The 17,777-nt window shown below is 46.6% G+C and overlaps 3 pseudogenes; 2 read left to right on the top strand and 1 right to left on the bottom strand.

The window, feature by feature from the left end:
• Positions 1–5,527, top strand: part of LOC115833319 — a 38,393-nt pseudogene extending 32,866 nt beyond the window's left edge.
• LOC100592435 overlaps positions 1–15,499 on the bottom strand; it is a 76,717-nt pseudogene extending 61,218 nt beyond the window's left edge.
• Positions 15,500–15,938: 439 nt separating this feature from the next.
• LOC115833212 lies at positions 15,939–17,620 on the top strand (annotated as a pseudogene).
• Positions 17,621–17,777: the final 157 nt, after the last annotated feature.

Genomic DNA, 17,777 nt, shown 5'->3' with positions numbered 1-17,777 from the left:
CGCCGCTGCACTCCAGCCTGGGTGAGAGAGCGAGACTCCGTCTCAAAAAAAAAAAAAAAAAAAAATTTTTTATAGAGATGGGGGTCTCACTATGCATCCCAGATTGTTCCGGAACTCCTTTCCTCAAGTGATCCTTCCATCTCCTGCCTCAGCCTCTCAAAGTGTTGGGCTTACAGGCATGAGCCACTGGGACTGGCTCATTGAAATTTTTCTTTCTTTCTCTCTTGTTTTTTTTTTTTTTTCTGACAAGATATCGCTCTGTGGCCGAGGTAGGCAGCAGTGGCTGGATCATGGTCACTGCAACCTCGTACTCCTGGGCTCAAGCGATCCTCAGCCTCCTGAGTAACTGGAACTACAGGCACACCACCCCGCCTCGCTAATTTTATTTATTTTTTGTAGAAATAAGAGACAGGGTATCGCTCTGTTGTCCAGGCTGGGGTGCAGTGGCGTGCTTGTGGCTCACTGCAACCTCTGCCTCCCGGGTTCAAACGATCCACCAGCTGTGGCCTCCCGATGTGCTCGGACTACAAGCATGAGCCACCGTGCCCGGCCCAAATTTCTGACGTTACTACAGAGTTCCTAGGAAAAATCCCATACCTGAAAAAGTTAGAAACTGACAGGAAAGATTTGAGATGACGACCTGCTTCATATACACTGCTTATTAAAACTGGATAACAAATGCACTGCGAGGGGGTGGAGAGGGATAGGAAAACAATGGAAAGAGAAAATCAGAGCATGCCCACTCCGAACTTGGAGTAGCCAATCCCAGGGGGTGCTTTAGGTGGGAAAATCAGAGTTTCCGCTCCCACCTTGAGAAGGTTCTGTCCCTGGAGCCTCGACTGATAGACCCCACATCAGCTTCGCTCCTCCCGCCTACTGTTCTGACTTCTGATTGGCCAGATGGGGTTCACTAACTTCCCTGATTGGTCCATCATCCTGAGGCAGTGACATTGCAGAATATTTTCTCCTCCAGCCACACTTCGTCACCAACTGCTGCCGACTTCGTCACCAACTGCTGCCGACTTCGCCACCACTGCTTTGTCTCTGAGGTAATTTCTCTTGAAGGGACACCCTAGATGGGCTAATGGGGGCAGACAGAAAAGGAGGAAGCCTCTGTAGGGCCCTCAAGTGCTTGGGGTTCTGAAAATCTTGAGGACGGAAAGACAACTAATGCCTTTCAGGACGATCATCAGGGAGGATCCTCCCACCTCGGCCTTGGGTCTACAGGCCTGTGTCATCCCACCCCTGGAAATATTTTTTTATTTTTGTATTTTAGTAGAGACGGGGGGCTCAAGCAATCCTCCCGCGTCAACCTCGGGACTACAGGCACGCACCACCCGCCCTCACTAATATTTTTTATTTTTATTTTTTTTAGTAGAGACAGTTCCGCCATGTTGACCAGGCTGGCCTCAGCCGCCTGGGCTCAAGCAATCCTCCCACCTTGGCCTCGGGACTACAGGCACGCACCACCCCGCCCCCACTAATATTTTTTATTTGTTAATTTTTTAGTACAGACGGTTTTGCTATGTTGGCCAGACTGGCCTCGACCGCCTGGGCTTAAGCAATCCTTCCGCCTCGGCCCCGGGACTACAGAAGTGCCCCAACTGCCGACGCTTTTTTTTTTTTTTTTTTTTTTTTTTTATAAGCCGGGTTTCACTATGTTGGCCAGGCTGGCCTCAACCTCCTGGGCTCAAGAGATCCTCTTGCCTCGGCCGCGGGACTACAGGCGTGCACCACCCCGCCCCCCACTAATATTTTTTATTTAATTTTTTTTTTTTTTTTAGTAGAGGGTTTCCCTAGGTTGGCTAGGCTGGTATCGACCTCGTGGGCTCAAGCGATCCGCCCCCCCTTGGCCTGCCAAAGTGCTGAGATGTACCAGGCCTGCGCCACCACCCCCAGCTAATTTTGTGTGTGTGTGTGTGTGTGTGTGTGTGTGTGTGTGTGTTTTTGTAGAGATGGGGGTTTTGCTATGTTTCCCAGGCTGGTCTCGACCTCCTGGGCTCAAGCGATCTGCATGCCTCGGCCCCCCCAAAGTGCTGGGATTACAGGCATGAGCCACCACGCCTGGCCGATTGCTGCAACTTGAAATGACCCACATTCTCTCTAAGTGCTGGCGGGCTCTTGTAGTCTTGGAGATTCTAGCTCTCTTCCTTCTAATAATTTACAAATAACCCAGTAATAGCCTCTAAATTCGTTCACATTGGCCAGGCTCATTTCTTGTCAACAGAACAGAACCCCCCATCCCTCTGCCTCATCAGATCCATCACTAGCCTGGCGACAGAGCGAGACTCCGTCTCAAAAAGAAAACAAAAACAAAAAAGGGTAGCTTAAGATTGTTGGTCAGTGACACATCCCACTGCAACCAGAATTGTGATGGGCACCACCTCACTGAATTCCACATTCCATGTCGGTGCCTCGGTAGGGTGGCATGCCATATGCCAGCTTTCTTTGCTGCCCGGATTAATTTCAGCAAACCATTTCTTTCCCTCTCCCTTCCCTGTATTCATCTCCCCACACCATCTTTCCCAGCAGTGTTTTGTCCTCTCTCTATGTCTTTACATTTACTCTCCCAGCAGCTGTCTACAAGCTTATATGGGATCCCTTCTATTTTATGGAAGCTTTTCCTTTTGTAGACCTTGTGAATTCTTCGAATGCTATTCTCTAAAACTTCTGTATACCACACTCTCAATTACATGGAGATTTCTGCTGTTTGCACGAATCTTAAAAGAGTGTGAAGAAAAGCATTCTAGCCCTGGAAACCCCATTCATTTAGGCCATTCCTTTCCCTACTAACATCCCAGGTTTCTCCTATTTAGGCAAGTGTGACTCTCCCAGCGTTGTTGAGAACACTGAATAAGCTAATGCATGTGAAGACCCTTTGTAAGCTCTAAAGCACTATACAAATGTCACTCATACTGTTTATCTGTGACCTTCACATTATAAAGATCATGCCGAAGAAGCCAGCAGAGGAAGGAAATGATTCGAAGGAAGTGCCAGAAGCATCTGCCCCACAGAACCATGGGAAAGAGCTGTGCCCCCCGGGAAATCCAAGTACCTCTGAGAAGATTCACGAGACATCTGGTAAGAGGAAAGAATGCGGGAACAACCCCTCTGGCTTCCCTGGAGATGTTCAGGTGTGTGGACTGGGTGTGTGGCTTGGATCCCAGACAAGCCCGGGTCCAGGCTGGGCTGAGGAGCTCGCCCAGCTCCAGATGAGATGTTAGACGTGACCTCCAGAGACACAGACTGGAGTTCTCATCCATAGAAAAACCACGTGGCTTGGGGCAAGTCTTTCAGATTTTCTCAGTTCCAGATTCCTCGTCCATAAGATGGAAATAAATAATCATAGTTCATAGATTGTTTGGAGGCATTAAATTTAATCTAGAAGGCCTGATGACATGAACGGTGCTCAGGCGATTCTATCTGTGATAACCTGGGATCATATCTTACTCAGCTCAGTGCCTGATACCCAATAAAGGTGTACTTCAGAGATATTGCAGGTTCGGTTCCAGACCACTGCAATAAAGTGAGTCACACACATTGTTTTTTTGGTTTGGCAGCGCATACAAACATTATGTTTACACTACAGTGCAGTCCACTAAGAGTGCAATAGCGTTATGTCTAAAAATGTACATACCTTAATTTTAAACTAATTCATTGTTAAAATGCTAACAATCTTCTGAGCCTTCAGTGAGTCACTCTTTTTGCTGGTGGAGACTCTTGCCTGGGTGGTGATGGCTGCTGGCTGATCAAGGTGGTGGCTGCTGAAGGGTGGAGTGCTTGTGGCAGTTTCTTAAAAGAACACAACAGTGAAATTTGCCACATCGATTAGCTCTCCCTTTCATGAAGGATTTCCCTGTAGTATGTGATGCTATTGGACAGCATTTTACCCACAGGAGAACTTCTTTCAAAGTTGGAGTCAATCTCCTCTAGCTATGAAAGTCCTAGATGGCATCTGCTTCCAATAGAAGGCTAGTTTATCTACATTGAAAATCTGTTGTTTGGTGTAGCCACCTTCATCAGTGATCTTAGCTGGATCTTCTGGATAACGTGCTGCAGCTTCTCCATCAGGGTTTGCTGCTTCACCTTGCACTTTTACATTACGGAGACAGCTACTTTCCTTAAACCTCACAAACCAACCTCTGCTAGTTTCACACGTCTCCTCTGCAGCTTCTTCACCTCCCTCAGCTTTCATGGACTGGAAGAGAGTTTGGCTGTTGCTCTGAATTAGACTTTGGCTTAAGGGAATGTTGTGGCTGGTTTCATGTTTTATCCTGACCACTGCAACTTTCTCATTTCAGCAGTAAGGCAGTTTTGCTTTCTTCTTCGTGTGTTCACTGGAGTATTAGTATTATAATTTCCTTCAAGAACTTTTCCTTTGCATTCACAGCTTGGCTGTTTGGTGGAAGAGGCCGAGCTTTCAGCCCGTCTTGGCTTCCAGCAGGCCTTCCTCACTAAGCTTAGCCATTTCTAGCTTCTGATTTAAAGTGAGAGACATGCGACTGTTCGTTTCATTTCAACACTTAGTGGCCATTGTAAGGTTGTTCACTGTCCTGATTTCAGTGTTGCTGTGTCTCAGGAAATAGGGAGGCCCAAGAAAAGGAAGGTATGCAAGGAAGAGCTCATCGGTGGAGCAGTCAGAACACACACAACATTGATCGATTACGTTCGTCATCTTCTGTGGGCGCAGTTCTTAGTACCCCCAAAAGGTTTACACAGAATAGGGTGACTATAGTCAATAATAACTTAATCATACATTTAAAAATAACTGCAAGAGTGTAACTGGATTGTTTGTAACACAAGGATAAATGGCTGAGGGGATGGATACCCTATTTTCCATGATGTGATTATTACGCATTTGCATGCCTGTATCAAAACATCTCACGTACCCCATAAGTATATACACCTACTGTGTACCCACAAAATAAAGAACAAAAAGTATTTTAAAATACTAAAAAACAACAAAAACAATTGCAATAATAACATCAAAGCTCACTGATCACAAATCACCATAACAGATATAATAATAATGGAAAAGTGTAAAATTGGTGAGAATTTCTAAAAAAAAATGCAGTATGTGCGAAGCACTATGAAAATGAGGTGCAATAAAACGAGGTATGCCTTTGTGCCCTTAACAAATACTTGCAGAATGAAAGGAGGTATGGGTGAATGTTCCCATAAGTGAAGATGTTGGGAATCTAAACCTCACAACGGAAGGAGCCAGAAGCTAAAACTTTAATTGGCATTTGGCCTGTATTGGTGTGGGTCTAAGGCCTCAGCCTCTCTAAGCCAGAGAATGTGAAAAACTGGGTAAAGAAGGCCCATGGGCACTTGGGAGTGGGGAGGCATCTCCTGTATTTGCGAAAACAGAGCCTAACACTCTCCAACCTACCCAACCCTCATCTTCCAACTCTTCCCCATCATAGGACCCGAAAGGCGGGAACATGCCTGGACCCACAGACTGCGTGAGAGAAAGCAGGTGGTGATTTATGAAGAGATCAGCGACCCTGAAGAAGATGACGAGTAACTCCGTAAGTGAACCTTCCACTCACCCCCCACATCCCTGCAGATGTGCTACTCTGTTATGGTACTGGTATCCCATCTTGTCATTTGTTTCCCAAATGATTCCTTTACTCATAATTTTCTACTGTACAGCATTGAGGCTGAATGATGAGATTTCCCATGCTCTTTCTACTCCCTGCCCTGTATATCCAGGGATCCTCCCTACCCCGGATGCTGTGGGCTCCGAAACCCCAGGTCAGCCCTGGTATGTGGCCACACCTTCCTGTAGCCTAGGAACGGATAAACCAGGTGAGGAAGTCACGGTGGCAAGAGCAGATGGTTCACTTCAAGGAACCGTGGAAGGCATGTGCAGGTCCTGAGATAGGGCAGAATCAGAGTGTGCAGTGTCTGCCGGTAAGGAGGAGTTGAGATTGAGTTATTGGGCAGTGGGAACTCATTGCCACTTTCTTTCTCTCTTCTTGCCTCAGCCTCGGGGATATGACACATGCCCATGATGAGAAGCAGAATGTGGTGACCTTTCACGAACATGGGCATGGCTGCGGACCCCTCGTCATCAGGTGTATAGCAAGCGAAAGCAAGTGTTCACAACAGTGAAAAGTTGAGCATCGTTTTTTAGTGTGCCAAGAGTTCGATGTTAGCATTTCCGTTGTATTTTATTACACTGTGTCATTCTGTTAGATATTATCCTTTTCATGGATGAGCAAGACATACTTAACGCATATTTCAGTTTGTGTATCCATGCATCTACTTAAAAAGCAAGTATCGTCAGGTATTCTCTGCATAGAACAGCACTACCCTCCTCTCTCCCCAGATGTGACTACTGAGGGCAGTTCCGAGTGTTTAATATCAGATTTTTTCCTCTGCGTTTACACACCACACATGCACGCGCCTGCACACACACACACACAAACACACACTCACACCAAGTACCACTATAAGCATCTCCCATCTGCTTTACCCCATTGCCATGCGTCCTGGTCAAGCCCCCCTCGCTCGGTTTCCTGCTCAGCATGTACTCCCCTCACCCGATTCCCCTGTATCAGTTACTGACAGTTAATAAACCTTTGCAAACATTCCGCAGTTGTTTGCCCCTCTCATTATTGCGCACACAGCTCTGTGCACGTGTGTGAATATTTCTTTAGGAAAGATTCTTAGAAGCGGAATTGCTGTGTCAAAGGAGTCATTTATTCAACAAAACCCTAATGAGTGGGTCCTCGTGCTGAGCGCTGTCCTAGGTGCTGCAGAGACATCAGGGAGCAAGGCAGACAGATGTTCCTGACCACCATTCTAGAGGAGGATATTTCCAGTTGTTGGGTTTCTTTGTTTGTTTGTTTCTTCTAGCGATGGGGGTCTTGCTCTGTCCAGGCTGGAGTGCAGCGGCATGATCATAGCTCAATGCAGCCTTGAACTCCTGGGCTCAAGTGATCCTCCTTCCTTGGCCTCCTAAAGTGTTGGGATTACAGGCGTGAGCCACCGCACCTGGCCTCCAGTTTTTATTTTGATAGAGACTATACACTTCAGTCCTGGAGCAGGATTCTGCAGCAGGTGGTTGGGCATCTTGGCCTTCGCTCTCTGAATGATTTTCGCATTCTAGGGCTGGGACGGTCCATTTGGGAGTATGTGGGAGGAGAACAGATGAAATGTCATCTGGGGAACATGGAGGAATGAGGAAGATGCATGCACTGTAGACCCTGTGATGGTCAGGGAATAGAAGAGTCCACTTAGTCTCCATGCAGGGGAGCAATCGGTGGGAAAGTCCCCTGGACAGAAGCATGAGACTGCCCATCAAGGGTCTCACCAACCAAGGGCCTGGGGGCTGAGGTGGGGACGATGATTTGGGAATGGGACAGTTCTTTCTCACAAGTACCACTGCGTGGTGCAGAGGGGAAAGAGTTGTGGGGAAGGGAAGGGCAGAGGGGAGTCTATTTTAGAATAAAACATTTGTGTGTGAATGGAGACATTAAAGCTCCATTCACAAGCAAACGGACTTGAAACACCAGCCCCAGGTGGAGGCAGGATCGGAGCTGTTTTGACTGTCCATAACCCATCACCTTGGCCTCTTGCTTCTCCCCAGCCTTGGAAGGAGGAAACTACCATCATTATGCCTATATGAGAGATGAGAGACGGAGTCCCAGACAGATGGTAGGCTTCTTGTCACAGGTCCTACAGCTGGCAGGTGCAGGAGGGGCTGAGTTTGGAGCTCACTGACTTCAGAAACATTAAGGAGGACAGGTGTGTGTGGTGGAGGGAGGGAGAATTGAACAAGCCCCGGCTCCTGTCCCCAGTCACAAGGTAGAGGCTGTGGGTTCATTTTCCAAGACAAGGAGCCCTTAGAGATGGAGAGTGCAGGGAGGGAGAGGCGATCGTGGACATAGTGGGGACAGTGGGAGACAGAGACATGCAGCGTGGGCAGAATAGGAGCAGGCAAAGAAGCAGGGGAGACCCAAGACTAAGTGTGGGCTGTCACAGCCACCAGAGGGAGAGGGTGCTAGTAAGGAGGTTGTGGAGCTCCAGGAGCAGTAGAGGTTCCCCAGATCTGTGAGCATGCCCTGCCTGGCACTGCAGGAAAAGGTGGCTGCCACCCAGGTCAGTGTGGACGTGCCTCTACCTGTGTCTCAGAGGAAACAAATTCTATTTTATCCCAATATAGCTCCGTATTACACAAATGTAACATTCAGCTACTAGATATCGAGTGCCTTATCCTCCATGTAAATACAGCAGAGGATATACCCTGAAAGAGATACTGAAAGATTTGATTTTTCTTTCTCCCTGGGAAGATGAAATCCATAAGTTGGGTCCCCAAGCCCACAGGACAGATGCAAGAAAGGGTGGCTGGAAGATTGCGAGTCATGACAGGGAACATTTTTCCTTAGGTTCCATGGGTATGTAAAGCTCCGGACTATCTGTCTATCATGGATAGATAAAGAGTGAACATGGTCCCCTCTCCACAAATGTGTTTCCCTCCATTATTACTGTGAAGGCCTGAAGCTCCATCAAGTTCTGATACATTACTCTTTTTTTTTTTTTTTTTTTTGAGATAGAGTCTCGCTCTGTCACCCAGGCTGGAGTGCCGTGGCGAGATCTCGGCTCACTGCAACCTCCGCCTACCAGGTTCAAGCAGTACTCCTGCCCCAGCCTTCCAAGTAGCTGGGAATACAGGCGCGTGCCACCATGCCCAGCTAATTTTTGTATTTTTAGTAGATACAGGGTTTCACTGTGTTAGCCAGGATGGTCTCCATCTCCTGACCTCGAGATCCACTGGCCTCGGCCTCCCAAAGTGCTGGGATTACAGGTGTGACCCACTGCGCCCAATGATGCATTACTCTTTTGTGATTTTTCCAGAGAGGATCTCACTCTGTCACCCCGGTTGGAGTGCATTGCTGCAATTACAGCTCACTGCAGCCTCGATCTCCCAGGCTCAAGGGATTCTCCCACTTAAGCTTCCGAACTAGCTGTAGCTACAGGCACACGCCACCACACCTAGCTAGTTTTTGTACTTTCTGTATACACAGGATCCCACTATGTTGCCCAGGCTGGTCTCTACCTACTCGGTTCAGGCAATTCTCCTGCCTTAGCCTCCCAAAGTGCTGAGAAGACAAGTGTGAGCCGCCTTGCCAGGCCTTCCCTTTCTTTAATGAACAATTATCAGAGTTTCATCTCAGAGGCAAAAGTAGCTACCGCCAGCCAATGTGAGTGTGGTGTTGTAGGGGAATCTGACTGATTCAGATGTTTCCCGCTCTGTGTGTGGTTTTTTTTTGTTTGTTTGTTTTTTGGTTCTGGGTTTGGAGTTTTTCAGAGGTTTTGTTACAAAGATCATGTCCTGGCCAGGTGCAGTGACTGGCGCTGTAATCCCAGCAGTTTTGGAGGCTGAGTTAAAAAAATTTTCCTCTAAATTAAATTTAGTTAATTATGAAAAAAAAAAAAACCTTTACAATCTTTGTCTCCCAAAAGTGAGAAGCTTATAGGTGTCAGTAGAGAAAAAAACAACTTTATGAAAACCTACAGCATTGTAGGGGTTAGGGGTGATGGGGAGGGCTGAGCAGATGGGCCCTTTCCAGTTCAGAAACCTTGGTCCCAAGCAGAAATATGATGATGAGAGTTCCTCATCTTTCCCTGGCTGCCTCCCTGGTAGTTGGTGCCACATCTCCAGAAGTGGTTTGTAGTGAATTGTTTCTTTGGAGGCTGGAAGTGGACGATGCACAGGTGACCTCTGTGACAAGTGCTTAAAGGCAGATGTCACTGGCCATGTTTGTTGTAGTATTAGGATTTGCACAATGGCTAGAGATACAGCCGCCAACATCTTTAGTCAAGAGGTGAGGAGCAGAGAGAGACAAAATAAAAGGAAGAGAATGTAGGAGGGAGAGGAAAGTCTGACAGTCTGTTAGAGAGGGTTTAGAGAGATGGGGATGGAGAGGATACATCAGAAAGAGATCAGCAGGCCGGACATGGTGGGTCACGCCTGTAATCCCCACACTTTGGGAGGCCAAGGCGGGCAGATCGCCTGAGGCAGGAGTTCCTGACCACCCTGGCCAACATGGTGAAACACCGTCTCTACTAAAAATACAAAAATTGGCCAGGCCTGGTGGTGGGCACCATTTCTATAGTGCTTTAGAGCTTACAAAGCGTCTTCACATGCATTACCTTAATCAATGTTCTCAACAACGGTGGGAGAGTCACCCGTGCCTAAATTAGGAGAAACCTGGGAGGTTAGATGGGAAACGAATGGCCTAAGTGAATGGGGTTTCCAGGGCTAGAATGCTTATCTTCACACTCTTTTAAGACTGGCATTCTTGCAAACAGCAAACATCTCCATGTAATTGAGAGTTTGCTATACAGAGGGTTTGGAGAAAAATAGCATTCTAAGAATTCACAAGGTCTACGAAGGGAAGAGCTTCGATAAAATACAAGGGATCCCATATAAGCTTCTAGACAGCTGCTGGGAGAGTAAATGTAAAAACATAGGGAGGCGACAAAACACTGCTGGGAAAGATGGTGTGGGGAGATGATACAGGGACAGGAGAGGTAAAGAAATGGTTTGCTGAAATTAATCCAGGCAGCAAAGAAAGCAGTACCAGATCTGGCATACCACCTACCGAGGCACCGACATTGAATGTGGAATTCAGTCAGGTGGTGCCCATCACAATTCTGGTTGCATTGGGATGTGTCACCGACCAACAATCTTAAGCTACTTTTTTTCTCTTTTTTTTTTCTTTTTTTTTTTTTTGCGATGGCGTCTCACTTTGTTGCGAGGCTTGAGTGCAGTGGCACCGTCTCGGCTCACTGCAACATCCGACTCCCGCGTTTAAGCGATTCTCCTGCCACAGCCTCCAGAGTATCTGGGACTACAGGCAGGCACTACCACACCCTGCTAAGTTTTGTATTTTTACTAGAGACGAGATTTCACCATGTTGGCCAGGATGGTCTCCATCTCTTGAACTTATGATCTGTCCGCCTCGGCCTCCCAAAGTACTGGAATTACAGTCGTGAGCCACTGCACCCGGTCATTAAGCTACTTTTTATTCAGCTCCCTCACTTATGAAATAGCGAACAATGCATGTAAAACAGGCTAAGGGAAAGTCCTCTCTGAGCTTGTAAACACTATTTAAATGTAGTAATAATAACAATTAATACCTTTCTGAATACTTCTTTGAATTCAGTATCCACACTGGCAACCCAACTCCCAGATCCCTTGACCCTCTAAAGCAGAGTTGAATCTGCACTTGTGGGGTCACTCATTCAGGGGCCTCCGAGGAATCCCCTGGGCTGGGACTGGGACTTCCCGGATGCCCCAGATGCAGACAAGGCCCTCAAGGAGCTCACAGTAGGGAGGGGCCAACAGTCGAAGCGATTCCTAAACCATGGGAGTGGCCCCGGTAACAGAGCAGAGACCAGATGGTCTTTCCTGTTGGGAGAGTGGGTGTGTCAACGGAAGCACCAGCAGGCCCTACGGGGTGAAGCCCTAGTGAGCAACATCTGAAGTTCATAAACAAATGCAAACGTGAATGAGCTTTAAATGGCTTTGGAGCTCTGGATTAGACTACCACTGCCACTGCGCCCCAGGAAAATTCTTTAACATCTCTGTACCCCGATAGCCTCATTTTATTATTACGTTGCTGATAACTATGATCTAAAACATGAACTATGATTCTTTACTTCCATTTCATGGACCAGGAATCTGGAGCTCAGAGAACTTAGAAGATTTGTGCCAAGTCACATGGCTTTCATATGGATGAAAACTGAAGTGTGTGACTCGTTATTATTTGGAGATAATAATAGAAACAATGTCATAGAGATCTTCTTAAGGATTAAATAAATTCATCCATGTGAACTGCTTAGAATAGTATCTGGCATCACTGTGAAAACAAAAGAAGTATTAAGGATCACAACTGTTAGTATTATCAAGCTGTGGATGCTACATCTGGTGTTGTGATAGACATGGGGAAAAGGGGGCAATGAGGGCATTTTTGATATTCTCCCACTCTTACAGGGTTCACATTCGTGAAGGGACAAAGGTACTCTGGTCCTTTAGATTTGAGAGATACTCACCTTCGGGAAGATTCTCTGGAGCCTGCCGAAAGTCATCTGAGGACGTTCAACTGAAAGAGAATATATCACAATTTTTCTTTGTTAGTAAAGGTTTCCAAACTCTAGAGAGATGTCTATTGCATGAGGGTATTCTGCAGCAGAGGGTTATGAGTCCACTTATTGTTGAGGACTTATCTGAGATATGCCTCTGAATTATGTTTAGTAATGGTTGATTCATTTATCAGTGGCCTCAATTCAGAATTTTACATCTCATGGTTTATCAAATGGGGACTAAACCCCATCACAGTCTCATCTTATTCCATTACATATGTTTCACTTTTTCCCAAATAATTAAATTGATTGGTTGGGAACCTGAACTGTATCCACTCAAGATATGAACAACTAAAAATCACTGTACACTTCAAATGGATGAACCTTATGGTATGTGAATTAAGCTGTTAAATATGTGATGAACCGTGGATGATTTAGTCCAGTGGCTCTGAAATATTTTCAGTATAAAGACACTCCTTTAATGTCAAAAGCTTGGCAGATACTCAAGCACTGGATTTTCAGACCTCTTATAGTGATTGTGGGAGATGGTAGAATCTGGCCTGTTTAGCTGGGGAGTAATAGGTCTATTGGAGACAGTTTGGACATTCTGACCTTGTCTTATAATTGTGTTGTCAGAGCAGAAGAGCAAGTAAACACATATGTCCCCTTTATATTCCTGAAATGTACAAAGATCTGTACCGAAGAACCTGTCTTTTTTTCACCCTGTGTTATCTCCTGCTCACCGACAAGTGGGAAAGCTCTCTGTGTGTTGGATGAGGGATCACTCTTTCAAACTCACTCCTGAGCTCATCACAGAGAATCAGGTTTCTTTGGGAAAGAGAAGACTATTTGGTTTTGATAAAATACACAGAAACAGCGATGCTTATTATATAATGTGTTCATCACCCTCACTCCTAAGATACTTATCCAATACCTACATGCTGTTAATGAAACAAACTCTGGAAGTTTTTGGTGGATCCATAGTTTTAATAGTTTCTTTCTTTTTTTGTCACTTTTAACATTTTCTTAACTGTCTTTTGATTCATTAACAGTGCTTAGGAAGAACAGCAAGTCCTTTAAAAAGGAAATATTTCAAACACACAGAAAAGTAAGGGGGTAATATTGAGTCCAGTCAGATCTCAACATTACCCCACAGCTATGTTAGGTCTGATTTATTTATTCAGAATATTAGAAATACTACAAACAGGCCGGGCATGGTAGCTCACACTTGTAATCCCAGCACTTTGGGAGGCTGAGGCGGTGGATCACCTGAGGTCAGGAAGTTTGAGACCAGCCTGGCCAACATGGTGAAACCGCGTGTCTACCAAAAATACAAAAATCAGCTGGGTGTGGGGGTGGGTGCCTGTAACCCCAGCTACTCTGGAGGCTGAGGCAGGAGAATCACTTGAACCCGGGAGTTAAAAGTCGGAGTGAGCTGAGATTGTCTTATTGCACTCCACCCTGGCCGAGAAGAGTGAAACTCCATCTCAAAACAAAAACAAACAAAACACACTATCGACTAGTCACAGCTGAAGCTGTGTGTGCAGCACTCAGCAATCCCTGCCCTCCCTCCCTCCTCCACTTACAGCCAGTCACCTTAATTTGATGGCTTTTTTATTCACATTCATGTTTGCATACATTTACCATTTACTTATCTATAAGAATATATATATATATATATATTTTTTTTTTTTTTTTTTTTTTTTTTGAGACAGAGTCTCGCTGTTGCCCAGGCTGGAGTGCAGTGGTGCGATCTCGGCTCACTGCAGGCTCCACCCTCTGGAGTTCACGCCATTCTCCTGCCTCAGCCTCCGAGTAGCTGGGACTACAGGTGCCCGCCACCTCGCCTGGCTAATTTTTTGTATTTTTAGTAGAGACGGGGTTTCACCGTGTTAGCCAGGATGCTCTCGATTCCTGACCTCGTGATCCCCCACCTCGGCCTCCAAAGTGCTGGGATTACAGGCGTGAGCCACTGCTCCCAGCCAAAAATAGATATTCTTGTTTTGCATGTTTTAAAATTTTATATGAATGGCCTCTGTAGTTAACTTTCTGCATGCATTTTTTTTCACTCAGCCCTGATGTGTGTGAGGGAACAAATGCCTGAGGATCTTTCCCAGGTAGCTGAGCTGAAAAGCAGCTGGGCTTGAGGAGACCCTTTCCAGCCCCTTCCCATCTACTCACCCTCATTCCCGCGGTTACGGTCATTAACAAAATCATTCCCCTGGAAATCTGCGGCCCATTTATTATGCATGAAAGGCGAGAGGGTAACCTTGAGACCTAGAAAGGAGCAAAATGTTTATTCCCTAAGAGAGAAGCTTAGGTCTGCACGGTGGCTCACGTCTGTAGTACCAGCACTTTGGGAGGCTGAGGCAGGAGGATTGCTTGAGGCCAGGAATTCAAGGCTTCAGTGAGCTATGATTGCACTACTGCATTCTAGGCTAGGTGACACGGTGAGAGTCTGACTCAAAAGACAGACAGGCCGAGAGAAGGAAGGTAGTGTCAGTGGGGGGTGCCGGGATGCCACAGAGACAGTTGGACTCATCAGAACAGAGGCCTATGGGAGAGAAACGTGCAGGGTCCAGGTACAGGCTCCACTGTGGCCAGTCCCTGCCCTCAGCCCTGACAGAATACAGAAGAGCAAAACACCCAGAAGCTGCCTTGAGATTTTTCCCTGCACAAATGGAAAATATGGGGTACTTTCTGCAGCCTAAGAAGTAGCCAAAGCAGGAAAAGGGATGCTCATGTGTCCCCAGACTTGTCTGTACCTAGAGCTTTCTGTTACCTAGTTTAGTCATGGCCTCATACTTTCTCTTCATATACACATAGATGATTTTCTCTGAGGCTTTCATCTTTCCCACTCTTTCTTAGAGAAGTATTTGGCAATATCATCGAAGGCCTACAAAAAACAAAAAGGAATTATGGCAGTGACTCAGCTAGGCATGATGCCATTCAGCTGGAGCCGCTTCCTGTGTGCTGGATCTGGGAAGTGGGGATGATAATCCTTCCTGGTTGACGCCATGGCTAACTGACAGAACACTAGGGACCTTCCCTAGCTTCTCCCCTGCCACACAGTAGGGCTTTAATGCTGCTGGCTGGCTCTCTTCCCACCTTCCAGGACGGAGTGGGAGTCACCAAATGAAGTGCAAGGTCACAGACTTGTCTCCAGGGATGCTAGGTGATGACAGAGCGAGGGTGGGAGGCTCCCAAGGATGCAGATCTCCCCCGAGACCCTGTTCCTTGTCCCCAGTACCTCTGTCCTCCCCTCCTCAGAAACCTGGTCACCCCACATTGTCCCCTGGGCTACTACTATGCCCTCTCCAGGTCACCTCACCTTTTGTATCTTCTCTGGTATTTGAGCATCATCCCTAGCTCTCTTTGCACAGTCGTTGTCTCCGTTCATGGCACCGGGAGCAGTCTGACCTGCAAGAGAAACAGATTGAGACTTTCCAGCTGCAGGAGTTTTGGTCCTGTGGAGGGAGAAATCAGTGAAGGCCGGCCACACTCAGTCACCTGGAATCAGCTGCTGCATTTCTCCATCCGGGGCTTATCTGTCCCTGAGTAATGACATGGGGAGAAGTAAGATGAAAACAGGGAGCCAGGGGTCTCTGGGAGAAGTATTGATAGGGGATGGCAGGTTTCCTATGGGCAAAGCAGCCTTGAGTCTTTGGGAGGGGGTTGGCTAATGTTGTTAGTAGTTTCCCTGGGGCTAGGCTTACCCTGAAAGATGTACAGACCCTTGTTGGGGAGGCAGGGACATGACTGTGTAATTTTATTCAGTGGGGGCGTTCTGACACCCTCACTCAAAAACTAAAGGGAGGGAAGTGAGTCCCAGAGATAACATGGTCTCTCTGGTGATGGATCTGATCAGGCAGAGGATTGGGAAATGAGCATGGCTACTGTGAATGGATTTAGAGGCTATTACTGGGTGATTTGTAAATCATTAGGAAGTGAGCTAGAATTTCTGAGACGGCAGAGCCCATCAACACTTAGAGAGAATACGGGGCATTTCAAGATGCAGCAATCAGCCAGGAGCGGTGGTTCACGCCTGTAATCCCAGCACATTGGCCAATCCTCCAGCCTCGATCTCGGGACTACAGTACAGGCATGCACCACCCAGCCCCCACTAATATTTTTATTTTTGTTTTTTTAGTAGAGACGGTTTTGCTATGTTGACCAACTTGGTCTCGACCTCTTGGGCTCAAGCGATAGTCCTGCCTCAGCTTCGGGACTACAGGCATGCACCACCCTGTGTTTTGCTATGTTTCCCACGCTGGACTTGACCTCCTGGGCTCACTCAATGATTTGAACCCGGGAAGCAGAGGTTGCATTGAGCTGCCATCACACCACTGCACTCCAGCTTGGGAGACAGAGCAAGATTGTCAAATAAATAGATAGAAAGAAGAAAGAAAGAAAGAAAGAAAGAGAGAGAGAGAGAGAGAAAGAGAGAGAGAGAGAAAGAAAGAGAGAAAGACAGAAAGAGAGAAGGAAGGAAGGAAGGAAGGGAGGTAGGTAAGGAAGGGAGGAAGGAAGGGAAAGAAAGAAAGAATGGAGGGAAGAAAGAAAGAGAGAGAAAGACCAGGTGACTCTCCATAAGAACAGTAAGCTTTTTGGTATTTTTACTTACCCTCGTCCCATCTCATGCTCCCAGCTTGGTTCTGTTCATTGCTGATGAAATACAGATAGGATTGGCGAGAACTGGTAGATGGGTGGCTGTTGATCATGAAAATGTCAGACCTGATATAGTCCTCCTTGGAAAGGCCCTTTCTAGGGGCTGATACTCTGTGTCGGTGGTGCTGTGGGACAATGACATAATGCTGACCATTAAGCCAGGGGAACATGGGTCCACATATGGTGGCAATCCACGAGGCTGCCGAGTGGCCATCGCAGCCCTTGAGGTTTTAGAAGAAAACCTTGCAGAAACTGCAGAAAAAAATGGGTATTCTCTTGAGAAATGAACCCATGAAGCTACCTTCTGATGTTGTAACTGCGGTAAGAGGAAAATGATTATTTTATTTATTCATTTATTTATTTTATTGAGTCAGAGGTTCACTCTGGTTGCCCAGGCTGGAGTCCAATGCCACGATCTTGGCTCACTGCAACCTCTGCCTCCTGGGTTAAAGGGATTCTCCTGCCTCAGCCTCCTGAGTAGCTGGGATTACAGGCATGTGCCCCTATGCCCGGCTAATTTTTGTATTTTTAGTAGAGACGGGGTTTCACCATGTTGGCCAAGCTGGTCTTGAACTCCTGACCTCAGCTGATGCACCTGCTTCGGCCTCCCAAAATGTTGGGGTTACAGGCGTGAGCCACTCTGCCCAGGAGGAAAAGAATTATTAAATGCTATTGTTATTCAAGACAACAAAGATTGTGATGCTTGGAAGGTGTGTCTACGACTTCGAGATTATGGATTTCTGGCCAAGCCAATCCATGGTGACATCATCAGTTTTTGCCTCTGCTAGTGGTCAAGAAGGATGAGATTCGAGAGTCCAGTGAAATCAATAACAAGACCATCTTGTCATTCTGAGGGTAGCAGCCGTTTTCAGTGGTCCCTGGGAGCCGACTAGAGACAGGTGGTCCTTAAAAGCTCTGCTCTAAATGTAGGCACATTCCACTCACATGTGTCTTCAAAACCTTTTTCTGGAATATATGTTGTTTTCAGTTGATACATAATAGAATAGTGT

This window comes from Nomascus leucogenys, chromosome X, assembly GCF_006542625.1.
Source record: "Nomascus leucogenys isolate Asia chromosome X, Asia_NLE_v1, whole genome shotgun sequence".
In the NCBI taxonomy this organism is placed as follows: Eukaryota; Metazoa; Chordata; class Mammalia; order Primates; family Hylobatidae; genus Nomascus; species Nomascus leucogenys.
Note: the sequence above shows the minus strand (reverse complement) of the source record. Positions and strands in the feature narration are given on the sequence as shown.